Source organism: Hippocampus guttulatus, chromosome 15, assembly GCF_054856545.1.
Source record: "Hippocampus guttulatus isolate MCC_2025c chromosome 15, RoL_Hgut_1.0, whole genome shotgun sequence".
In the NCBI taxonomy this organism is placed as follows: Eukaryota; Metazoa; Chordata; class Actinopteri; order Syngnathiformes; family Syngnathidae; genus Hippocampus; species Hippocampus guttulatus.
This window is the reverse complement of record NC_141275.1, coordinates 7,264,161-7,291,327: the sequence shown is the minus strand read 5'-3', so window position 1 is coordinate 7,291,327 and position 27,167 is coordinate 7,264,161. Positions and strand designations below refer to the sequence as shown.

Below are 27,167 nucleotides of genomic sequence, written 5' to 3'. Positions count from 1 at the left end.
CAGCTTATACTTTCCGTAAATAGGCCGACATTTGAGGAAACGCAACCTGCCCCTATATCATAAATTACCACCAGCAGCTTTCCCCCCTTGAGATGAATGTTCAGACTGCATCCCAGATACAAAGAAAGGGTTTTTTTTTCTCTTCTACCACCGCCAGACATTTGTTCTTTTCTTTTCTTTATCTGTTTGGAGAGATACTACCTTTTGGCTGTTTACGCAAGCCCTGGTCACATTTTTCAAGCTGCTAACGGCTGGGCTCGGGCTTAAAGCTCAGCGTTTCCTCTCTTTATGCATTTTGCATCCATATGGCTGATCTAAAGCCTTCGACACCTTCCCCTGGCACCGAAAGCCCTCCAGAGTAAACAAAGCTGAACGTGGGGCCTTGCGTTTATAAAAAAAAAAAAAAAAGAGCGGGCGTTTGTTTTCTTTGGCAAGAGAGTGTCTTTCGCATTGCGCTCGCATTTCCCCGTGGGTGCACCGAGGCTGACCTAAGTTGTGCCTACTCAATAATTCTTATTTCCTTTCCACCTAAATGTCATAATGATGAATGGTTGTCTCTCAACATTCATCTATTATTCATAACTGGTGGCTTACTTTGAATTACTACTTCAATGTACTGCGGCAAACAGTTGACTTTGCTACTGCCAATGGCATCTCGGGAGAGGTTCTTCAAGAATACTGTATAGCAATGGGGACTTCTAGGATTTTTCTTCATACAGTCGACATTCTTCACCTCACCAATTTTCAAATTCAAACAACTCAAGCGAGTGCTGAAAAGGTGCTTCGTCGGCCACGTTTACATGAAAAGTTGGAATCACGATTCACTCGTAGCTGGGGAAAAAAAACAAAAAAACACTCCAGACGCTACAGTAGTTTAACAATTACTCTACCAATGGGATGCATTTCAACTTGTTGTGTTCGCATCTATCCCGCCAGCTATCCATTTTCTATACCGCATATCCTGTCCAGGTTTCCAGAGAACTGGAGCCTATCTCAGCTATCACCGGTCATTTGCGGAGCTCATATTCCCGCCCACCTTTAACATGGACTTGATTGATTTATGATTTGAGACTTTCTTCATGTTATAAATTAATTTTTCTGTCATAACAAAGCTTTTGTGGTTGTTGCTCTATTGTGTTTAAATATGTAGAAGCGTCCCTTTCATGATCTATGTGAGTGCTGTAGGGGGGGAAGATCTCATGAGGATTTATTTTTCCAGGCAGTCCACCCCACCCCCCATAAATTCTGAGAATACAGTTCCATCTTAAAACCCACAACACAACCGCTACCTCTTTGAAGACTCCACACTGAGCTAGCCGGCGGGCAGGCAGACGGGGTTCCTCAACGCCATTGATGCTACATGTATCAAAAAACTGCAGGATCCCCCTGAGGATGAACATCTAAGAAAAAGATACTATGTGACATTTGGGGGGAATGGTATGATCAATTTGACTGTCGTTGCTGGACAGTCCCGGGGCGCTTGTGTCTTGCGCCTGTAATGGGCAGCATTTTTCACAGCCCCGCTTTGTTCAACGGAGAGATCGCTGCTGTTGAACGGTCTGCGGCTGGATGGATGTAAGTCTTGAGGAGCCGACGATGAGAAGAAAGGAGCGTTAGCGCGGAACGCCGATGCGGATTTGGAACTGGGAGTCGCGGCTTGGAGTTTGAAGCGGATTACGTGGGACAGGAGAAGTGAACTCATCTCTTTTCGTCAATGGACGCTACAACTTCGTGTTTGCCTTCAAAACTTGGCTTGTAGCAGACGTGTGCACATTTTCAGCATGACGTCTCTGATCCGCTGGTGAAAGGACACTTTGATCCTCTCCTCTTTCATCTAGAACTGCTTCAGACAACAAAGTGTATGCAGAAAAGTGGTGAAGATTGCACGACTGTCTGTGTCCTATGTGTTGTGTTGTGTTATTTTTGTTATGTTGACTTCAAAATGGGGCCGCGTGAGCGGCTGCCTTTCCAGCAGCTCCTATATTTTGTTGTTCTACTTCTTCCTTTCATAACTTTGCTGCTGTGAATTGGGAATTTCTCCATTGCAAGACTAATAAAGGTTTTCTTATCTTAAGAATAATCTAAATGAAACGTGTTAGAGCTGCATTCACAGTTGCCTCACAGCAAGAAAAGTGTGTGTTGTTTATATGCTCGCTGCTAGCGTCAAGTCTCTCCATCACACCATCTAAAAAAAAAAAAACGTGTATGGGCGTTTAAATACTGTAGTTGTGGATGTGAGAAAGAAGTACAATGCAAATTGGCCAGTGTCAAAAGTTGAAGGACACCATCCAACACAGAACGTCACCGTTGCATTGATTCCACTTCAAAAACAAATTACCCGAGAATGTAACACTGACACGTTTGTTCATATTCTTTTTTTTTTGTTTTTTTTGCTGCCATGCAAGTTTTGAAGGTGGCCTGCAAGGCCACTCAACAGCCAGCAGGTGATTGACGCTTGTCCATGATGAAACGTTTGACCAACCCGCCAGTTGTCAAAGTGTCAAAAATGAAGGTTCACGTTCACGCACGGACGGATGATACCCTAACCAGAGAAGGTGGAAAGGTCTTGTCAAATATGTCATGTTGAATGTGTCCACTCCCTCTTGATCCTGAAAACGAGATGGCATTTCTTTTGACCACAGATGTTATCCATATCCCGTTTTAATGATGGCCTGAATGCATTTAGAATTCAGGAGGACTTGTTCTCTGTTATCGGGGAACGAGCGGGGAGACTTTTAGCTAAAATATGTTGATGGCCTTCATTTCAGACATTTTAGGGAAGAACACTAATAGGCTGAACGAGCTATCCTATTAACAAGGTGATGAAATCGGAAATGGGTGAGAGCAAAGATGGAGTCCTTGTAATAAGCCAATGGCCGTGACTATCTGAGCGTGGGTCTGTTAGCAGAATACATACACAATTATTTCGGCTTGAGACGACTTCAGGCTGGTGCTGGCCCTCTCAAGGTTCCTTATTAGCGTACCATAAAATCGTGTGGTCCGCATGGTCATGTTACGCGTCATTATCACCTCGAAACTTTATGTTCCGCTTAACTGTGATGGGTTTTTACTATGTGGCGTTTACTCTCTCGGGATTTACAGGTCATCATGTCTGGAACATTTGGGAATCTACTCAGCACAAAGTAAAACTATTTTCACATGAAAGACACCAGGCAGAATAATGAATTGTGCAAGGATGTGTTAAAAACCATCAAACTCCTTCCAAAAGCAATTAGCATCAGGCTTCACAAAGTTTATGTACCAATACCTAAAACAGTTGCAGATTAATTAATTGTTGTTGTTTTTGGTTTTTTTAATGACTCATCCACCTCACTAAATGATCTAATAGACTTACAACATGGTCAGCAGTCCCCAACCTTTTTTGCGCCATGAAATGTTCCACATATAGACACATTTTAATGGCCCGTTCTTAGAAACAAATCGAAGCAAACAATTATACAGTAGATACAACGAAACGTCACGCTCATTGCCGCAGTTCGAATTAGTCGGAGCACTACAGCGTGTTACACAACAGGTGCAAAAGCCTCGTCTTTCATTCATCCCAGAATGAACATGACATTGTCGGTACAACGAAGAGTTCATACTAAGCAACTGAGCAGCAACTGAGCATAATCATAGCATGTGGGGAGGGGCGGGTTGCTTTGCAGTGGCAAGTAACGCAGTGATTGATCTCATCTGACAACATCTTGGCCATCTGCACATACAGGTGGCAAATTAAAAAGGAAAATGCATCTGCGGAACAACTGCACCTTGACATGTCCCTGGCATCAAGGGCCATTCCCTTATTTGGTATTGGAGGCATCTTATCAGCAAGTTAATTAGCTGTTCGATTGCCATTTGACACCCGGTGACATGAAGGCCAAAGCATTCACATCATTTCAATCCTTATCATGTGTGAAACCGCTCAGACTTAGAAATGTCAGGAACCAGCAACATGTAGGCGACAGAATATTCTCCAATACATGTTTATGAGCGTACGGGGAAAATCTGCTACGTAACAAATGTAAAAAAAAAGATCGCCCCCAATAAGTGCTCATCGTGAAAACGTGGATTTAACTACCGTGTCACCTAAAACTGACTGTGTTTACTGCCAGCTGCAGCTTGATGGGCATGTGTCTTATTTTAAGCAATACACATCCGCTCTTCATATTGAACTGTTAGAGCAGAGGTGTCAAACTCATTCTTGGCGCGGGCCACATGTTAGTTAGCATTTCACTTGGAGGGCCGTTATGACTGAAACCATATAATGGAGTCAAGAATAACTGTTGCTTCAACTATTGTTTAAGTTATCATGAGGGGTTTGGTAACAAGAAAATGCTTGGAATACATCTCTTCTTTATTATATGTGACAATTTAAAATGTTGGTAGACATTTTAGAAAGAATCATGGAAGTTGACACGTTTGTGCTGCTTTATAGAATAATATATAAAATGATGTGGCGGGCCAGACGTGGCCCCCGGGCCTTGAGTTCGACACCTGTGTGTTAGAGAAACATCCTATCCAATATGTTGGCTCTGTACTGACACAGTGGGCTCTATGTTTGTAGCTGGTATAACAGGAAATGCTGGCATATTCCCATTTTGCTGCAGGCACTACTCTCGTTGGGGCTATTTGGGAATTTGACTGGCCGCTCTGAGCCACCGTAGGTCTTTTCATCTAAGGGGCCCCATTTGATGTGTGGCCTGACAACCCGTCGGTCTGAAACTTACACCTCGTCAGACTACGTCTAACATTTGGCGGGATGGGGGTCAGGTAGTCTAAACATGACTTTAATTCATTTGATTGATGTACAGGCAGTGTGTTTTTGAGTGTACTGTATGTCATTTTATATGTTTTAAGATCGTCCCAATGGCCGGCATTCAGCTCTGGTTGGGGCGGCAAACTATTAATTATGGTGGGGTAGGGAGCGAGATACATGAAGTCTACCTCATCAGGTTAAAATAAGACAGGGATGAACGTGCCTGCAGTAGGGATGTGCACCAGCTGGCATCCTGGTGGTGGAGCCGCAACAACCGGGAAACAAAAGGAGACCCACGTTGTCCCCTTTTCATTTTTAAATGATCATATATGAAATTTAAATTGCGTTTTATGGCATTCGCCTGTCTCAGGAAATCTCCATGTTCCATCATTTACAGCCAGCCTCAGAATTCAATAAATCATGCCTCTTTGGTGTTTGCTCACTCGTTCCTAGGTTACACTGAATCCACAATCTAAATTGGTCCAATCACTTCATATGATATCACGCTCCAAGGACCAGACATTATAATTTTTGTTGTGAGTTATCTTGAATAATATGTTTTTTCTTAAAACAATGTGAAGACAATTCTTCATTTTACATCACTAGAAAATTGACTATTGGACTGCAGGGATCGCTGCTGTTTTATTCATTTCTGCCATCATATTTACAGCCATTCGTTGTATCGATAACTGCCGCTTGCCAAAGTGTGTTTGGACAAAAAAAAAAATTCTCTCTGCTATTCTCTTCCAACTGTTGCTTACAAGGGAATCTTTTTGAAGGTATTTGCTCAACTGGGTGCGATTCAAACGTGGATGTTTTTTTTTAATTACATTCTTTTCACACACTCTATTTTTACTTCCATTCATGAAATAAAACATCAGCTCCAATAGCCGTGATGTGGAGGTTGCGGCTGGCTTCTCCGCACTTTTGTTTCGCCTCAACAAATAGAGATCCCTGTGTACACATACGCTTTAACTTCGGCAAGCTACATTTTGATCAACATTCACTCTTGCGCTTCTCGTCCACAAGCAGGGACTAATTAGCAATAGCAGCCGAGACTCGTACGTATCTCGGTGTCAGTTTTTCCAGAGCTTACAGTATAATTGTTAGCTCGAGGACACGATTACGTCGGCTTAAAGGAATTAATGAAAGGAAGCTAACTGTAGGGCGCTTGCTAACTGTTGAAAAGCATGGAAACTGAACATTATGCTTGATTCATTTTACCATTGCTGCCACATGAAATAGATGTAAGATATTCTTGCTTTCAGCCATGCACAGGCACTTGGAGAGGGTTGCATTTGAAAACAGAAAAGGAAAGCGATTAATCATATTTTGTGTTTGCAGAGCAGGCGGCATTGATGTTGACAGCCAGAGGGCTTTTTTTTTTTTTGCTTTAGGGAATTTTACCTTCAAATAAACACTCAAAGCCTACTTAAACTCTCCCCGGCATAACCATTCGGCACAGTCGATTGATTCTATTTGTTCACCATAGCTCATAGCTAATTTATTACAACCATTAATTACTTTCAGAGTCTCAAAGGGTTTCAGTGAAACACTGTACTAAAATGGAACCCCCCCAATCTAAGGCCCACAAAGAGAGCAAAGGGAAGCTCCTTGGAAACTTAATTAAGAGTTAGCAAAAGTGGCAAAAGTAGGCTGCTCCCACTACAGAGTTGCTTCGGTTGAAAAAAAAAAAGTACGGACTGTGATGTAAGTGGTAACCCAGTAAGAAAAAAAATAGAACATCTTTTGTTTATTAGTTGTATACAATGTCTGTTTTGATAATTAAGCACAATGAAATAAAGAAACAAATATTTCACTAACTATATTTGATGAGGGAAGAAAATAAGAATTTGTAGCCATGAAGTAGCTTAGACAGGGAAACAGAAGACCAGACGTTGCAGTTTCAAATAAAGAGTGTCCGTTGGTTCATAAAAGAGAAGTTCAAAGTCTTGAAAGTTTGTGCTCATCTTGAAAACAGACTCAGGGGAAGAGGCGTGATCTGGGCTTGTTTGGGGTTTGAGTTTGGAGGGCATACACGTGTTACTTTTGTTTTACTACATACGCCACGAACATTTTTGATTGATGCAAACAAATGTCAGTTCATATCTTTTATTTATTATGGAAATGTGTTATTTCATAACCCTTTCAGGGAAAATTTAGATGCTACTTTTGGCGGACACTAGCTTTAACAATAGTCACAGCTAACTTGTTGCCATTTTGGTATATGGAAGCCAATACGAAAGCCTCCGTTCTTCACAATGAGTTCCTGCTGCCTGTCTCGCTTTTTTTCTTTCTTTCTGTATTGCTGCTGTAAAACACTTTGAACAAATTGTACAATGCTGCTTGCATGTCTTGATTTGTGATCCAATATAACCTCACCTTTATATGCAGCATAAAGCACATATCGGGTCAGTGGTTCGTATGGGTTTTCACACACTAGTGAGAGTTGGCACAGTCTCCCATGTTGACGACAAGAACAGAGGGATGACACCTTGCACCCTTGAGCCCAATCTGGAAAGAAGACGAATCTCATCCTTCTTCTTCGAGACAGCTCGTCTCTCTGATTAAACCAAAACATCCCCCAAGGTCACACAAGAGGGAGTAATCTTCTCCCATTTTCTCCCCCCCTCCCCTTTGCACTGAACTCAAGTGAGGTTGCTAAATCACTCTCAGCTCGGCATCTCTTGTCATCGGTAACCGGACCTAGGACGCCTGCCTCTGAACCGAGCGGAACAAGTGGGTCCATCCTCTGCAGTGTTTTCATCAAGCCGCAAGAAGGAGCAAAAAAAAAAAAAAAAACGGGGGGTGGGGTGATCGGGGGGCGTGCTGCATATGCTCGATACTTGTAACGTTTTGTTGGTTGGGGATGGGGGGGGGGGGGTCCCTTCCAGTTATCGAGCACATTACAAGGCAACGAGGCAAGCTCTCCCGCAAGCATGCGATGCGCGTCCACGTGGCCGGTGGAGCGCGTGACAGATCAGCGCCGCTAACGCAGCCCCCCGCGGCTTCAGGGTTTGCCCCTCCTGAAGAGCACCAATCTGAGATGGCTACATGGAGGGGGCGGGAAGGATAGTTTGAGAAGGGCTGAGCTTTTTTTTTTTTTTTTGGGCGCGCGAGGACGCCAATTTCTCTGTTATTCTATCACTGACAACAAGCAAAAAAAAAACAAAACAAAATAAAGGAATCCCAAAAGGCAGCAGAGAGACATCAGCCGGACCACGCGTCAGAACCTCATTAACTCCAAAGACCGGAGGGGGGGAAAGAAGCAGAAACAGCAGGAAGACGATCTCTTTCTTTTCTTTTTTTTTTTAACAAGTGGTGAGAGCTGCTTTTTCCTTTTCATTCCTTCTGATTGGGTTTTGCTGCGATGAAGGTGCCGCACATGTGGCGCTCAGTTAACGTGCACGTTTCGTTCGCATGCAACAACTGCGGCTTGTGGCGCGACTGCGGTGTATGGTTTAACAGGTCTCCTCCATGCATGCATGCGGCTGTGTTGTCTGTCTGCGTGTGTGGGGAACGGGGGTTTTTTTTTTTTCGTGGTAGGATGGGCTTTGAACGACCATGGATTGAAATGAGCGTATTTTGCAGTGGTGTCCAGCTCGAGCCCACTGACAAACCAATGCGGCACTAAAGAAGGTAGAGCTGGTGGTGACACGTCCTTAATGAGCAATTAAAAACAACGTGACGACGCAGTGACGCAAATTAGAGGTTGGCGCAAATACTGGAAATGCACATGCGGCACTGTCCTTGTTTGTTTGGAAAGCTGTCAGACACAACCTGCCGCAACCAGTGACAAGGCTGTTGAGCAGACGCTAACTTAACCTTGGAACCAAAGCTCCAGCAAAAACACCCCCCCCCCTTACCCCCTCCCTTTGCTCCACACCGTCTTACACCCATCTTTCCGATCAACACCGCTGAAGACAACATGCGCCTAGTAATGTGTTTGTGTAAGCTCAATGTATTTGGTGTGTAAGGTTAAAAAGGCAAAGGTACTTTAACAACGTACGATGACATGCTTTGAATTTATCGCATCCTTGCGGATCAGTGGGCTGCCACTGTGTAGCAACCTGGAATCAGATTGAGGGCTTGGTCAAGGGAAGTGGCTGGAAATTATATTTTGTTTCTGATGGGAAAGCAGCAAACATAAACGAAGACAGACATGGGAGAACAAATCCACACAGAAAGGCTTGAAGATGCGATTTGAACCAGAGGTCTTGCTCGCATCTTTTTAGGCGGTTGAGGTGAAAAAGGTGGAAAAAAAAAGAAGGAGAATCAAAATTATAAAATATATTCTGTTTTGCTCAAAATTTTGTGTTTACAAAATAATTCCATCTATATTTCTTAATTGTGTCAAGGATTTTTTTAAAATAATGTAAAAAAAACCTGATTTGAAAGGATGTTTCCTAACTTTTAACTTGTTCTGTGCATGAGTTTGTTTTGATAAGCTGTGCCATCTACGTAATTGGTATCACATCATATCAGAGGTCCAATGAATCCAACAGAGAAATTCGGTGGAGGCAACAATGGAGGTCATTGAGAACTTTATGTTCTTTCTTCATGACATCATAGCAATATTAATGACAAGAACGCTGAAAGTCATGTTTGTTTTCCCCGAAATGCTTTCCCCATTTCATTAACATAATTGAAAAAAAAAATAATCGCGATTCTAAAGATCTATGACTGCCGCACAATTTCCGCCTGCCCTTTGCACATTTGTGAAAAATGACATGACCGATGTTCCTTTGTTTAAGGTAGTCTGTGCTGTTGATATTGACTTGTAAATATTGGTGGTCTCCGAGAAATGATGCGAACAAAGGAGTTGGGTGCCGGATTTAAGTGGTGCAAATGTTTGTTCACGCTGTAGAAAGTAGATCCGATGTGAAGTGCAGACATTTCACATTAGGAAGTCTATTCATGCGTATTCTTTGTGCGTATTCACACACATTTGCGAGCGGCCGGGTGCTGGTTTTATTTAACGGCTGTCTTACTGAATCAAGACCATGAGACGTCATCCCCCCCCCCCCACCTCGAAAAGCATCTTTCATTCCTGCCACAGTCGCCACATTTTAAACTCCCCTAGGCCTCCGCCCCCACCGTCACATAGTCCTGTTTTACCACCGCTCTAATTTGATGTAGTGCACACTCACACGTTCTACCCCGCAGCATCCCTATCAAGTTTGCACACTTCAGGACTCAAAAAGCGATGACTGCTTGCGCTCATGAGTGTGACCGCAAGTAAATGACTTTTCGCAGTCCGTTTCTTCAGCTGTTGAGACAATGTCTTCTCGCCGGAAATATATGCTAGGGAGCTGATTTATTGTCTGGGCAGGTGATATTTTCCGTGAGGCTTCGTGATAAACGTGCTTTATTTCGGTGACATAGTGTAGCTGAAGAAATTTGCAATGGAAGATGGGTTTGCATGACGTTGGGCTCTGGAGATGTACTCAAATCCAACGTGTAAGGAATAACACTGGATTTGTTGACAGGATTAACTCTGCTCTATCATTCCTTGAGGCAAGTAAGGACCGATGCAGTAAAAACCGCAGAGCATCTCCAATGATTAGAAGATAAACGTCTCCAAGGGACTTGAGGAAAAGCATCCTCTTTGCTCAGAGGGAGAGGCAACTATCCCAAACTAAATGAAATGTTTACAACATGTTTCAGAAAAGGCTCGGTAAGCGAAAAACATTGTCAAGACACCCGCATTCTACAAGAGGCTACTTTCTGAGACGAAAGCCACCCGGCTCAAGTAGAAGCGTTGGCCTAATGCATAGCTAATGTCTGATGATGCAAAGGCTGATGCTAGCTGGCAGGAGGGAATCACAAGAGCCCTCCAAGTGTATTGAAAACTCCACCATGATCATGTCAGTCGTGACCAAGAGGCTCTGAGCGGGTGTGAGCATCGCGGCTCTGACAGGCGAGAGATGACCAGAAATGGTACAAAGCAAAACAACGAGCGAGCCAAGTGGTGTTTTATACAAATAACAAGCATGGACTCCAATATATATTTCTAAAAAAAAAACACACATTTGTGCTTATGAGAGGTATTTTATCTCACAGTCCATGAATCGATAATATCATATCAATTCTTTGGTCAATTGTCAGCAACTGCAACTTGCGTAGTTTCACAGTATTTTGGCAGCGGCAGAGGACTCCTGCCAAGACTCATCTCGTGTGAACGCGCATCTCAGCAATTTAGGGAATAAAAGTACTCACCAAAACTCGACGAAACATCTTCAACAAGAGCATAATGAGCGGAGAAAATCAATGGCTATTGATTGATGAGCTGCTGTTGGAGTCGTCACTGTAAGCTGCTCACTGGCCCCGTTTGAATTTGTGATGGGATTGATTCAAGTGTATTTTACTGGCTTTGGAAGACGAAAACAAAATAATGAGACATATAATACTCGATTAAATCGATTCACGCGGAACAAAAGTTCTTTCAGGATGTAGGGGTCAACTCAGATGTGCCCACAGATGTCCTTTTGTTTATCACAATCGCTGGCGCTTGGCTTGAAGTGCAAAGCAGCAGGAGGAAGGACTCGAGGAAAAACACCACACAAAAACCCCCGTTCAAAAGTATTGGAACGGTGAACCTAATGACTTCATTCGTACAGTGCACTGCAAACTTTGCTCATATTCATCTTTTGACCCAAAACTCATTGTCAGTATCGAGCAAAAATAAAGAATTTTGTTCTCGCTTTTAAAATACTTTTCTGATAAGAAGAGGTTATCGAAAATATAATACAGCCTTGCCCTTATTTTCACAAATCATAAACTGCAGTCTTCCTGAGACCTTTCGGGTCATAAGTTCAAGGTAAAGCCTAAAGCTGCATATCTGGGAAGCTCTACTGCAGAGCCAAAACATCCTCAGGTCCTGCAAAAAAAAAAAAAAAAAAACCCCTCACACTTGAAAGGTTGCGGATGGAATATAAATTGCCTAAATCACACAATTCACTGGATAGATTTTACCTGCGAGTGGAGCGATCAAAATAAAACTTTCAATATATACAGAGGGGTTGCTGCTTTCAGAAAACGGGGAAATGTTACAAACCTCTGACAAGTAAAAATTGAATGGAATACCACCGAATCGATGCATCGTGATTTCAGTAAGGTGCAGTCGTCTGATGTGATAAAACAGTATCAACTGCCCAGGAGAAATTTTTGAAGATATTATTGTACCTGCTATTTTTGCAACCGGTCTGCATAATAGGTGTGTACTTCGGAAATACGTCGCTATATATACAGTACATGCATTAAGTTTCATAAAGCAAAACAGCCAAATGGGTGAGGATATGGTTTTTGTGAAGACAACCAACAATTAAAGTGTCTCTTTCCAAGCAAAACAAAGACTATATGTAGAGATATTACAGACACTTCATTTTTTTTTTTCCCCCCTTGAGGGAAATGAAATCACTTTTCATTCACGTTGCATTCTTGCAGCTTTTAAACTGCTCCTTGTGATACTTAAGTTAGCCGTGCCAACCCCACTTCTTCATTCGGCGTTCATATTTAAGTCCACGTTGAGAGGGAAAATGGCTCTTGATGTTTGTACGGCACAAAGTCAGATGTATTATTGCTGCTTGGTTCGAGTTTCTCCTTGATGGCAGAATCTTGTGACTAACCTTGTTAGTGCGGCGCTCAGCTTCCCCAGGTTGAAATCCCCCTCAGAGCACATTGCAGGGTGGACTGCCTGTTGCTCTCCGACCATCGTCATACTGGACAGCTCCTGCAGGACAAAGAGGAGGGAGGATATTTCTTGCTCGTGAATTCCACTTGCACTAAGTGGTGTTGAGAGGCATCAACGCGGTTTCACGGGTTTCTTGCTGATGACTACTCTGTTCTGGTCTGTAGATTTGACCAGCGACTTACTTACAAAATGTAGTACAGACATCAACTAAAAAAAACAAAATACAAATGAAATCATATCTGGTGTATTATTTGTCTGGAACAATGCTTCTTGCCAAAACAACTTTTTAAATAACCTCCACCCTCATTTTTGATATGAGTTGTAAAATGTGCCAGATATTCACTTCGCATGCCAAACCACTTATTTGCACGTTGCGTTTGAGTCTTTGGCAGATTGGATGATTGAGGTTTTATCGGTAGCATGCAAAGAAACCAGACGAGCCGCAGTTGCATTGGCAACTTTTGACAATTGCGACTTTGAACAAATTATCAGCAGCCTCAGCAGAGCGTCGAAAAAAGATTTCGACACGGGCACGACCGTACCTACTCCTCATGTTGTTAACACGCTACTGAGGGATGGCATTGCACTCCTCAAGCGGGAGTCGTCACACAGTCATCAGCCAATGTGGTCTACAACTTCCACGTCATAGTATTTGATAAAGACCGCTCTGCAGGGCAATGGTTGTCACCTTGGTAATTGGAGCTTGGTACTACCGATGGAGATATGGAATTGCCTTCAGTGATTACAAGCCTTGTTTTTCCGGTGATTGACACGCTACCCTTTATCGTTACAGTACAATCAGGCCCCTTAATTGTCAGCACCAGGGGGCTACCGGAAGCTTAAAACAAGAATCAATAGCAATAGCAGAACATGATGTTCGGCATCAGCTTTGAAATGCGCAGCAAATTTCGTGGAATTGCGGATTCCTACCGGGAAGACTCTGTTATTTGTCAACGTTTCTCCATAACACTTTCCGTTCTCCGATTACTTCGGAAATACCTTCTCTGACAAGTCTTGGTAAAAGAAAATAATCACTTAAATGGCTCGTACGAGCCAAATTTCCAAAATCAATGCTTCGAAATTACTGTGACATTTCAAACAATGTGAAAGAGTGTAAAGAGCAGTGTGGGCAGCAAAATAGGTGATTTCATCATTGAATTGTCTTTCCTGAAAGTGTTGATTATGGAGGATTTTTGCGTCAGTTGAAGTGCTCACTCTTTGTTTTTCAGAAAATTCCACAAAGATGGTGGCCCCGTTTATGTCAATTGAACTTGATTTGGAGCTGGAAGTTAGCAAGCGACTTTTGTGAGCGTGTAACCAAGTGTTTTGAGATTTTCAAACGGATCTGAAAATCTTGTGTACGCCGGGCGCCACAACCACAGCGAAGGGGGCACAGGTGCTCTTGGCTGAATGTTTTCATCAAGAAAACAATTCAACCTCCTGTGTGCGTGGGCGATGTGCAATGAATCTTTACATCAAAATTAGATTGGGATCTCGCTATATGTCCCGCCTGAGTCGGCATCTGCTCCCGTGGTGCCGCAAAACAATACAAGCCTTGTGTACTGCATATGATGCCCCTCAGAGGTTGCGCTGTAAACTGATTTTTACGACCTCAATCAAAAATGTGCCTTATTTGCTTTAAAACAAGCTTGATTGTGTCCTGAAGGTAATTCACAGGCCTATTAGACCTTTAGGACCGAATCCTGTCGAGCAGTATACCGTAGGTGCCTAGTTATTGCTGTTAGTTGTTCATACATGGATTTTCTTACGCAAATGCCTGCAATGTTTTGCATGTCATTTCAAGTACATGGTGATTTCAATACTGGAATAATCCCCCCCCCCCCTTTTTTTTTCCAAGGGTGATTTCCCAACTAAGACCGTATTATTATTTTTAATCATAGCCTGCCAGATAACTGCAGGCATTTTAATTGTGCAGCATTTGGCCACAGTCACACTGTTTCAGCCTACACTCTATTGCAGTCGGTAAATAGACAAGGTATTTAGATTACGTCACTATTGCATTGGCATGTTCGAATATGGCACCCCAGATGGGACTCACAACAACAACAAAAATGCTGTTGCCAAGCTAAAACAAAACAATTGGCATGCATATGGGACTATTGCAGTCATTAGTGCTACTTCACAAAATTTCAGAGAAATCCCCAGAAATGCCCATTGTCGGAGCTGTGAACGGTCGATGGTGTGATGTCTGGCCATTTTTGCTAATGCCAGGTGACCTCTAATCGTCTGTAAAAAAATATATCAAAAAAAGTAAAGAGGCCAATCTTTCGAACCTGATGAGTGTTTGGACTGAATAGAATGTAAACAAAAGATGTCCATCTTGGATGTGGAGAAAAGCCTTTTCTCCAGTCATCGGAAGTCTGGTTAAAAGAATCCCTGACTCTATTGACATGTTTGCCCAATGATTTATTTGGTTGTGAGTAACTTAATTTAAAATCGAATTTCCACAAACAATTTCCACTTTATTTAACAGTCTGGGTTGCTTTTAATACATCCTCATAGATTATATAAAAGGACACCGTGCAATAATGCCTCTTCGGGGTTAAGACGCTCTGTGCAAGTCCGCTTGGATTGGCATGAACTCCCCCTAATGAGGACCATCGGTATAAAAAAATAGATAAATGGACGATGATTAAGATCATCGCCCTATGCCCACTACTTTGTTTATGTCTTATCCACCACGCTCTGTCAAAATCTCCAACATCACATAAATCATAACAGCTACCGGCCGATCTTTGTTGATAACCACAGTATGAATAATAAAAAGAAACTATATCTGTGTCGCCCAATACCATATTTGTCCACCTCCCCATGTTTATCGCACAGATATTTGTTGCAGATGCACCCACTCAGTCAATGGGGTATGGTTGCCATGGAGTAACACAGGAACAGGAACAAAGAAGTCCAACGTTTGGGGTGGCTTTAAATGAAAATAGGACACAAATAAAGTTTCATATAATGACTGCAAAGTGGAGCGGGGTGAGAAAAAGTCAGTGCGGGAATCCGACGGGCTTGTACTACTTTTATTTTTTTGGCACTCCTTAGCTCATGTAATACTGTATTGCTAGTTAGAACATACAAATCATCACTTCGACAACATTCTGAGGACAATCGATTGACATGGTCCGAGTGCCTTGGCTCATTCAACACTCATGTTAAAACATAGACTCTACTCTTACTTTTTGGGAAGCTTGTGTCTAAAACTTCGAATCAGAACAAGCCCAGTCTGCTCAGATTTAGTTTAGAACTGTCAGGAGTGTCCTGACTGAAGATATGTTTGGAACGTGCTCAGAGAAAAATCAGATTAGTGCTAAAACGAGAAAACAAATTCATGGTAAAAGGTGGCCTGGTGCTTGATTTTGAGTTGAATTATTTGAAGACAGTGTCCTGACACCAGCATCTACTACCATCGCCGCAATGTTTGACAGCAGAATGAGGTCGGACAAAAGAGGGCTGTAATGGATAACAATCTTTTACGATCAGCACGGTTGTCATCTTCCTGTTACTAGGCTGCAAAGAAAGACCTCGGAATTGCCTCGATGTCTATCGGCGAACGCCACAAGCAGGCTGGATTGCACGGTCGCAAGGCTCTCGCTCCTGTTTTGATGAGTTTGACTTCATGCCAAGAACGCAAGCATCGTTCTCAGCAAGGACAGGACGACCACTAGCAACAGCTCAGAATTTATCCTTGATAGACTGTAGGGAGAGAGTGATACTCAGTATTTTCGCTTGCTTGACAGCCCCACCCAAAATGTCCTCCTGCCTACCGCCTTTGTCAGATACACTGGCAGTGTTCATCATAGCTTCTGCCCAACCAGCAAACTTCTCCCGAGTGATACTTACTGCACTAGTAGTCAAAGCTGCTTTTATCACAAGAGTCACTCTTGCCAGCCGCTCCAGCAGCAGCCCCACACAGAGCATCCAGAATTATGTTCAGCGCAGATACCCTGTCACATTTCCATCGTGGGGCTGATGCCGTCACAGTCCAAGGAGCAGAATGCACTAAGCTGTTTTATACCGTCAGCTGCCAGAGTCTCCGCCAGCATTCGCCTGTGCAGCATCCGGCATCATGCTTTCTGCAGTCATAATCAGTCATGCTCACACAGAGTGCTACACAGCCTCAACACCTGGCGCTGTATCCTCCATGAGACCAAGCAGCCATAGCTGGAGTCACACTTGCCAGAGGCGCCTTCAGCGCCGCCATCATTCATATTTAGTGGGACCCGACCGGCCACACAAAAAGCGACTGCGAATATTTCCTTTGTGAGGGCTCACACCCAGGCCATAAGCTTATCAGAGTGCCCACAGTTAGTTACCCTTGTCCCGTCCCTCCAGGGGGTAAATGGGGTCACAAATTAAATAATACTATTGATATGCATATCTCCGTACACCGCATTAGGTTCTACGCATGAAATTGAGATATGTTTTCTATTCAGGCAGCATAATGTGATGGGAATGGAACGTGATGTGTATTTGGGAATTTGGAGCAGAGACTTTTTCCGCAACATCAGTTCTTGGGATAAGATTTCTTAAAGCTCTGCTTTCAACTTAAGGTATGAAGCCCATCAGTCATATCCTATTGTATCATATGAGAAAGCGGATGGGCATCTGGAGTAAATTCATTTTGAGTGACAGGATTTTTGTATGAAAATGGATGCTAAAGCTCCGGATACTACATCGTATATTTTGAGTGTGGTTGAATTTTCTTCAATCCATCTAGATTTGAGCACAAGCTTTGGAACTCCATTTCAACTTTGAAAATGCACTTTACTGTTACAGTGCTCCATTTTTTCTGAGCCCAGAAACTTTCAAGTACATTCATGTCCTGTCAATTATAGATATCCAGACGTCGTCATCAAATCAACATGTTAGGATGAGGCAAATATGATTCCAAAGAGCAGTTGAAATTATTTTGTTGAGCCAGTCAAACCCAAACGCTCTTTGCAAGGCTGTAAGCAGTTGCATACCAATTACTGCTATGCTATATAGCTGTCATTCATGTCAGCAACGGCCGTAACATCTTGACATTGACTCCAAATTTAAGCTGTATGACTATGTCTATTTACAATTATCCTCATCCAAAATTACTATTCGAAAACTAAATTGAAAATAGGAATTCATCTGTCTGTCTGTGTCTGTGTCTGTCTCTGCCCGTCAACATTTTGTGTCTGCACAAAAATGATGGAGCTCTAATAGCTTGGCAAAAAAAAAAAAAATATATATATATATATATATCAACCAATTCCGAAGACTGATAAAATGTCTGTCAAACTGACCTGACATGTTCATCCACAGACCCAAGTTACACCCATGATGGAAGGGGACATTTGGAGTCTCTTGATTGATGGAAATGACCCGGAAATCCCATCTGAGAATTACCAGCCCATCTCATCGTCTTGCACTATTGACTCCTAACTCCCAATGCAATCACAGAACAGAGCTTGACGTGTTTGGCTAAAGACTTTGGTGAAAAAACCCCCACCATATATGTACGTGTTATATGTAGGCCTGTTCAAGTATTTTATGAGTTGAGGGATATGAAAAGGCTCACCAAGGAAGATCGAATAAATGAGTAAAGTAAGGTTGATCTTTCCACACACATGAATCACTGAAGATCCATTCGTAATTACTTATCGGCATATTTCTATTTTATGGAATTAACTCAAACGTTCCCCCACATGTCAAACCCCCTTTTTTTTTGCGCCATTCGTTGACTTCAGATTGAGTCGGATAAAAAAAAAAAAATTAATAACCCAAACATACTGTATGCATTCATTTTACTGTCTTAAAAACAAAAACATCATCGTAAAAGATTTGAACATGCACGACCCGATTCACTTCATCCAAGTAATGTTTCATTAGCAGAAGATTTAGATGCTGTGGTTTTGAGAAGCCAATCTTATTGTGTGACATCGACGGTTCATTAACAAACCTAAACAGTGTGAACGCGTTAATAGCGGAACTTGCTGTTGCTTCTGGACTCATCTCAAAATGTATGGTTAGTGATTTTATTGGATAATAAAAAGTATCCAACCCCTCGGTGCCCAAGTGATTTCTGCCTGTTAATTTATTGCAATCTGGCTAGAAGCCAATGTTCTTGTCGAGAGAGCCTCCTTAATAAGGTTACAACATAATAACAGCCGGGGTATCTTTTTGCTCCCACAAATACCCTTCAGCAGGGATGTATAGGTTTAGAATTGTCCTGCAGCAACTTGGACACGGTACTGGTATCGTCAGATTGAAAAAAACAAAAAAACAAAACATATATCATTTGATTAGGATTCCCTCCAGAGAAATGAGGTTTACGCTCTACCAAAGACGTGATACGGCCAGCTCATTCCATACTCTCCGACTGTTCCTGGCAAACAGTCAAAATGAAACATAATATATGTCGTGTTTTTGTTCCGAAAGTGGGCAGTACAAGTTAAGTACGGGCAACAAATTGTCTTCAGTGTTTGTTGCCAACTCCGCGAATTTGTTGGTGTATTTAGTGTCAGTTATACGCCTCGAGAGACGACAATTCACAAAAGCGACTGGAAGCAAAATAATGGTAGCAAGATTATTATTATTTTGTGCATGGTGAAGGGAGGAGTGAAGATTTGCCCTGATAATGATAGTCCCAACTTGGAACAACTAACACGATACCTTATGATTTAGTGGTCAGTGCTCATCCTGTCAGCACACTTTAAAAATGCAAACTCTCAACATTTGGGTGAATATTTATTAAATGGTGATATCATGTTATATGTAAATGTGTAATTTTATTTTGACTGCGTGGACTTATGATAAACATTTGTGTGTTCTCATGCTAATGAGTTTAAGCCGAAAAGCCTTTTGTGCCTTTCAGGAAAAAAAAAAAAATTGAGGACCGCCTATGGGGAGACTGCTCATCACGCCATCAATCAGTGTTGCATTTCCTAACCCTTCAAAACCAACCACTCCCTATGATGAAACTTCTCAAAAACAAAGAGCCCATCCATATTTATTTCCTCACGTACGTCCTCAAACATGTCTGCGCTTTTGATTGTTCGTTATTGTGCGGCTAAATTAGCTTCACTTGTATTGGAAAGTCAAAGTATGATAATCACACCATCAATTATTTGAGAATGCAATTACCAAAAACCTGATTCCAGAAATGGATCCAAAATGGAATCATGGGGTTCCTGAGCAGGCTCATCATGAAATAATGACTGCCTTGCAAACAGGTGGCACATGCTGTTATTCATGAATCATTCAAACAACTTTACACCGAAATGGGCCAAAACAAAACGCGAGACACCCGTTGCCCGGTGTTGACAAAAACTAAAATAGGCACACGGTTCAAAAATTTTCCCTGGTTTGAAGTGTTTCGGTCCATTTCAAAGGCCTTATCCTTTCTTCCACGAGCGGCCTATTGGGTGCTAAATCGATTGCATGTGATGCATTTGTATTCCCGTAGCAACCTCGCGGCACCGGATTACTATGTTGACCGGCAAGATCATTCCCTGCACGCCTCACTTTGATTGTTGAAGATTTGCAACCATGCAGGTACCCGTGGTAAATGCATGTCATATCAAGAGCATTTAAAGCAGTATTCAAATCGTTCTTCTTTCCGCAGTATATTTTTTTTCCCATAGAACGCAACCGCAGCTCGCATCCATCCATGCATTCCTCAAGGTGCCCACGTGGAACATTTCATCCAGTCTGGTTAACCACCCAAATGAGCAATAGCTTGCTTCACACTTTATTCAAAATCCGGTGAGGACAAACAACCGAACAGTGATATTCGTTTATCCTTCATGTGTGTGTGTGTGTGGGGAGGGGGGGTGGGGGTCCCCCACTCAGTCGGCCATGGAATGCCGCCGGCTTTGAAAGAATCCGGTCTGGTTAATCCTTTCACAAATATTCCATTTCTTCAAGTCGAAGGTGCTGCTTTGGAATAAATTATTGGAAAATCCGGCACACGTGTAGAGTATGAACTAAACATAAGCGAATACCAAATACACGACGAATGACAAGTTATCAAACTATATGTACAGTACGCTGTTTGTAATTTTTGTAGTTTAATATCAGGAGGGCCTACTGATGCTTGCTTTTGCCTGCTTTTTTTTTCCATCACTGAAATACTGACAGACATTGATTGATTCTTTTTAACCAAGTAGATAATCACTTGCTTTTCCTCTCATCACTATAACAACACTAATGCATTTCTTCACTCGACATCAGAATAAATGGTGCACTTTTTCAGCCGCCATAGTCATTCTTATGTTCATTGCTCAACTGCGACTAATTTTGTTTACTTCCATTATTCCAAACATGACATTATTATGGCGGGGTTTGGATTCACACCAAAGGTTCACATGGTGAATTGTTAAGGGAATGAGCAGAAATGTCCTAACAAGGCGTAAGGTAACACCTGCACAGGTGGTAAGTGCCAAAGGACGCATTGCACTTCACCATCCCTCCTTCATAAACAGCAACAGATTTCTCCTCCAAAGCCGGCACCTCTCACTTAGTTTAATAGCTGCGGGTTTTTTTTAATTAAGTTTAAGTGATTTGTATGCAGATTTGCAGCGCGTCGGTGTTGCCGCCGAGCCTAATTGCAAAAGTCCTACTGATTTAGCTCATTATTCCATTTATCTGATCGAGTTCCCCCACTCCCAACGGGCGCTGGGTTGCGAACCGGGGTCGTCGTCAGGACACTTACCATACTACAGCATGTTTATTATCGAGTGTGAGTCGAGCAGAAAATGTACAGCACGCAGGTAAAACTCTTCCAGTTATTCCAGCCCATCAATGAATAATTGAAAACCTTCCATAAACAAAAGCTATACTACCTCAAGGAAAGTGGTTTTGGATGAATATGGTTCATTGAACTCGTTGTTGCGACTTGGGCATGTGTCAGGGGACAGTTGCCGGTCACCTGTACATTGTATACTTCGCAGAGTTGATAAATAGGGAAGGAATGGTCATATAAGAGATCCAGCAGGAGGTCAAGAGAGTCGTTTTGATTGTGTTTTTGAAAATAGCGAACTCTGTAAGCAATCTACATAATATCTAGATATCTGTAACCTGGGGGGGAGGTAGGGGGCACCAAAACTCCTGTGTGAGAACATATTACAAGAAAAAAAAAAGCAGTCACAAAAAATATATCTCGGACTAAAATCTTCAAAATTCACCATACCACTTTGTACACCCTCTTCATTAAAATTCAAAGAATGCTTCTAGAGTGAGATCGAAGCAAACCCGAAAAAGATGCGGCTCTGATCCTTCATCTTCCAGAAAATGATTGACCCAAAACACACTGCCAAAACAACAAAGGAGTTCATCAAGGAGGGGGGGAGTGGAACGTCTGCGAATTGACTTTGGCAGACTAATACTGGCAAAATCAATCGGCGGCCCTAAACCCCAAAGCGCATGCGTTTCTACCCGCTAAAGCCGAGACTAAAGTGAGTGACCGTCCAAATCAACATCGTATTCCGTATCCCATCGAGATTCAAATGCCAAGTTTTTGAGGTCTTAAAAACATGAGACAAATGAGATCATTTCAAAACCTTTCCACCATGAATCCGACCAGTAACCAGTACAACTCAAAAGAAAAAAAAGAGGCGAAAGGATAAATAAACAACTGCGATAATGTGATTGGAACCGCGCACGGACATTCATATCAGGCATGTGGCTGAGTTCAGAATTAATCAATGGTAGTCAGCACAAACCTCCCATCATTTTAAGTGCCAACGATTAACCAGCTGCGAGAGTGACTGCCTTTACAGCAGCTCCTATACTTTTTGTTCTTCTACTTTCTTTCTTTCAGAACTTTGCTGCTGTAAATTGGGAATTTCTCCATTGTGAGACGAATAAAGGTCTTCTTATTCTTATTATTCTCAAAAGATCAGGTGTTGTCCTCAGCTTTTCCTGACATGGCTGTCACCATATTTTACAGCGCAAGTCATAGTCTGCAGAGAGCTTCCGCGGCATCAGAGGGACCGCATTGTTCAAAAGGCATCAGTCAGGAGAAGGGCAGACAAGAATTTCGAAGGCACTAAATAGTCGATGGAACACAGTTGATGACAGTCATCACAAAGTGAGGAAAATATGGCGCAACAAGAACTCGGTGCCCCTCGAAAACTGATGATTGAAACTGGTCAGGGAGGTTGCCGAGGGGCTGAAAACAGTAATGAAGGAGCAGCAGGAATTTGTTGGCAAGTACTGGCTGGTGAGTGCATCACCGAAAGAAAATCATACTGACAGTGAGTGGAGCATGTTCGTGGCGGCATTATGCTTTTTTTTCATCAGGTTGTTTTTCTTCGCGGGAACTGGCCACGTACTCAAAATGGAGAGAATTACAGGATGAACAGTTACAGATATAAATCAGTGTGGGCAACAAAAAAAAAAAAGTCAGGATTTTTGCTTTTTGTGAATTTCATTTGGGGTTCGAGACATTTTAAATATGGTGACACTTGTGTGCTGCCGATTAATTCTGAACCGAGCCCCATCTCCAATTATGCTTGCGCGATTGTTCATTTTTGCTTTCTCTCTCCAAAACATGGATTTTTTTTTTTAATTACCCAATTTGTTGTTCCGTTGTACTGGTGGATATGGTTTGGTCACGATGTGTCTGGTCTCATTTATTGATATGCCAGAAACCTGGCATTTCAACAGGGGTAACTAATTTTTTAAAAATATATATATATACAGTATGTAGTATATTTTCAAATTTTTCTGCAATAAAAATAAAGGAACTAGCGCCACTGTTCAAATATTTAAATGTGTCTCTGCGAAAGTTCCTCTTTCTTTAAAAAAAAAAAAAAAAAAACAATTCTCCACAACCCAAGGACATTTACGGTACATTGTTTTTCCTTGTTTTGCTTTTGAATGTTATGTGTTGTGTTTATTATTTTATTTTATGTTAACTGTTTTGTTAAGCGCTTTGTTACAGCTGCAGCTGTTGTGACAGCGCAATATAAATCAGCATTATTGTATCGTATTGAATGAGAGCCATTGTCACTCTCCCGACAGATTTGATTTAGCACCAATTCAATAATTTGGCGAGTCTCCCAAACTTTTGAGGAGATTAAATATCTTCATATTTGATGAACTAGACTTTTGTTTGTTTCACTCTTGTGTGACTGTTTGTTCCATCAACTGTCAACAGTATATTAGGAGAAAAATACTCGGGCAGCTTTAGCACAGGGAGTTGAAAATTGCATTCAACTTATTTTGTTTCTGCCCTAAATTGTTCACAAAATCTTATTGTCAGATGGCTCCGGGCTCCAATTACAACATCTGTGAGGAACAAACGTAAATCCTGACAAAACACCAGCAGTCTAACATAACGCGCAAATAGACCACCAGGGAAATAACCCAATAAATTAATCATGTAGCTGCCAATATAATTATATAATAGCTTGCATACAAACACTTTAAAAAAGGGGCATATAAAAATAGTCAAAACAACAGTTAGAACAAGGCTACAACAACAAAAAAGTCATTAATTCAGCAACATTTCCCAAATGTAACTTACTTGATAACAAGATTTAAGCTTGTGTCTAATAACAACAGCGATCTAATGAAATCCAAGAGATGGATGAACAACAAAGATAATAAGGTTGAGTTTTAAATTGTTATTATTCATTTCTTTCCAGCCTGATCAACATTATTATCATCGTAATTTGCAGAGGCGCGGGAAAACACAAAAGACTAGAGCAGAGGTGGGCAAACTACGGCCCGCGGGCCGAATCCGGCCCGTTGGTCTTTTTAATCCGGCCCGCCGAAGGTTGGTCCACAATTAAGATTCAATGTGAATGATTCCATTCATTTCAATTGGACTTGTAATGACAGGCACTTCACCGCCAGGTGGCGCATTGACTTGAAGTTGCAGAACACAGGGGGGGGGGGGATCTTTTCGACCACCTAGGACCCATGTATCGCTCTACTTCTACTGGTCTGATCACAACCCATCTGCAGCAATGCACAGGCTAAAATAGATCATCAACAACACTGTTGTCATTTAAAAAAGTATATTAATACAGTACTTTCATGCTTTTGTTCTGTTGATGTTTGATATGGACTGTCAACAAATGCAGTTTTTTTTTTAAATGTACCATAGCTCGTGCTGACCTGGCCCTTCTGTCAAATTTTAAAAGTCAATACGGCCCCCGAGCCAAAAGGTTTGCCCACCCCTGGACTAGAGGCTAGATTGCTTGTTTTATTTTTGGGGGTCATCTAGGTTTTCGTTTTGTTGATGACCCCCATCCTTTTTGAGAATTCTTTCAATTTGTTCATTCACTCCTAAAGACATTTTTTCAGACTCCACATACATATTTTTTCAAGAGCGTCTGAAAATGGCTGACACTGAATGAGTTAAGAGAGCATTTAGCCTCCACCCAGTCCCAAAGGGTCTAATCACTCCTCTTTAATGCCGCAATCTCTTTGCAAACACATACAGTCTCAAAATGCTGAAAAATAAATCAAAAATGCTGTTCCGGCTTTTTGATTATGTCAAATAAAATGAGCTGAGTTTTTGTGATTTATGCCTTTTTCTTCAGCCTGCGAAAAGAAACGACGAGAGAAAAGAACACAAACGTTAACAGTGTGAAATGTTGAGCGCTTGAGGTTTATTGTCACCTGAGGGAAGCTATTTTTAATTTGCCGACAAAAGCATAGTTTTTTTTTGTGCGCGTCTTCCTTTCTTCTTTTGTTTCCAGAGCAGTCAGAGCCCCAGGAAGTGAGCCCTCGATTTGCATGACAGGCATTGGTAGATCAGGTACGCAACTGTATAGACGGTAGGCCGGCAGCACTCTTTGTGTTTGTTCTCGTCAAATGGAAAGGATTTGCAAGACTTTGCAATATTGCCATTGAGCAAATTTTCTTTGCATTTTTTTTTTCTAATTGGGGCTCGTGTCTGACTCAATCCACATTATTTTTCATTTTATCATGTTTGCGTATTCATCACCTCATGAGGATACTGTGCATCTTTTTAATGGGACTTTCTTTTTAACAGTTTTAACTCGTTCAGCAAAACAGCTGTGCGTTCCAGTGGGAGGGATCGAAGTATATTTTAAAATATTGATGTGTCTCCAGGACATTAAGAGGCCCTGGTCATTTGTGTGCATGAGAAGAAATGATGGCCTTTTCTGTCAGACATTAAAAGCCAAGGAAATGACATCCATGTGTCCGGGGGGTATAATTTGGTTTCATTACTCAACATAAAACCTTTAATGGTTAATCATGCAGTATTAGCCTGAACAAAATGCATAAAGGAAGGAGTAAAAATAGCGTTTGTATTTACATACCTTACAAGATCATTATCTTGATCTAATTGGCTCCTTGTATATCGTTGTTGCATCCACTAGGGATGTTATGTTTTCATCGCCTAGTCTTAAATTATTTCTTTTCTGTCATGAAGATTTCCACAAAATGTTTTAGTGCTGTGTAGCATGAGATGAGGATTTTTGGTACATTCTCAGCGAATAAAACAATAACACAATACAGTCGAACCGCTTTTTAACGTTCCCCGTTTACGTTTCCACCCCCATAACGTTCACATTTCAAAGTCCCGATTTGACATTCTTCATTTGCCATTTGCCGATTGTGCTTACAACAAACACGTTGATTATATGAGCTTCAATACAACGACCAGATTTTTCCCACAAAATAGTGAAAAGGCCTTCGATACAAGGAACCGTGAGAAGCTAATTGCCACCTAATGGCTCGTTTATTAACAAAATTTACAGCACAGGATTCCCCTCTGTTGCTTAGCAATACTACTGATCGACTTGTACAGTGTTGTACTTGACGGAGGCACGGCGCACATGCCTGGTAAACGGAAGCAAATCTCGCTGTCTGTGAAGGCTGAAATTGTCATGTCTAATAAAATTATTTTTTTCTTCACGCTGTATATGCGTATTTGTAATTGACGTGTTTTTTCTGGATTACATGTTCCTGTTTTTACATCTATTAATGTATATACGGTGTGTAAAAGTTAACGATTTGGTGCTCATCCAAATTTGATTCTTTTGCCTGAGACTTAATGAGTGCCATTCCAATTATGTAAGCGGTTACTCTGCAAATGCATGTGGACCAACTTGGGTGTGATTAAATTCTCATTTGCATATCCAGTCAGATGTCAGATGTTCCTGAAGTTAATATGGGTGAAACACACACATTCGTCATAGTCTAATAGTGTTTCCTTTTACAGTGCTACATTGATTTATGAGTCGAATATGTTACATGACCACACTTGTAACTCAATTTATTCATATATCAAATATATTTTCCCCATTCACATCCAGTAAAATGTTAATATGTTCCAGGCCTCCATAGAAAATGCATTTTTTGTGAGGTGTTTTTGTTTTTGTTTTTGTTTTTGTTTTTTGGGGGAGGGGGAGCAGGGGTAAAGGACAATTGTATTGTGATGTATTAAAACCAAAATAAAATACATCAAAAAGAGAATGTAAAGAAATAGGCAGTTTGATTATGTGTTCTTACAGTGTGCATTGTAGTATTTGTGAATTGGATGTGAGCCTTTGGCCTATTGCCTGACACAAAAGCACAATGGCAAAGTGCATTCATTGAAATTATCAGCATGCTCCATACATTATGTTACAGAAGCGGAAAGGATCAATGAAGTGGGCCAAGGCCAAGCCAGGCTTTTACAAAATGAGCCTTTTTCTGAGCCGCCGGTGAATGGTGAATGGCCCTCCATTAGGTGAC

General features: G+C 41.7%; 1 protein-coding gene across 2 annotated transcripts in view; it reads left to right on the top strand.

Moving 5' to 3' along the window:
- Nucleotides 1–7,663: 7,663 nt before the first annotated feature.
- gabra3 (gamma-aminobutyric acid type A receptor subunit alpha3) overlaps nucleotides 7,664–27,167 on the top strand; it is a 63,178-nt gene continuing 43,674 nt past the window's right edge. For both annotated transcript variants that reach the window (XM_086131044.1, XM_086131043.1), the window contains exon 1: nucleotides 7,664–8,080. The gene's annotated coding sequence lies outside the window, so the exon portion shown is untranslated. The remainder of the gene's footprint in view (nucleotides 8,081–27,167) is intronic.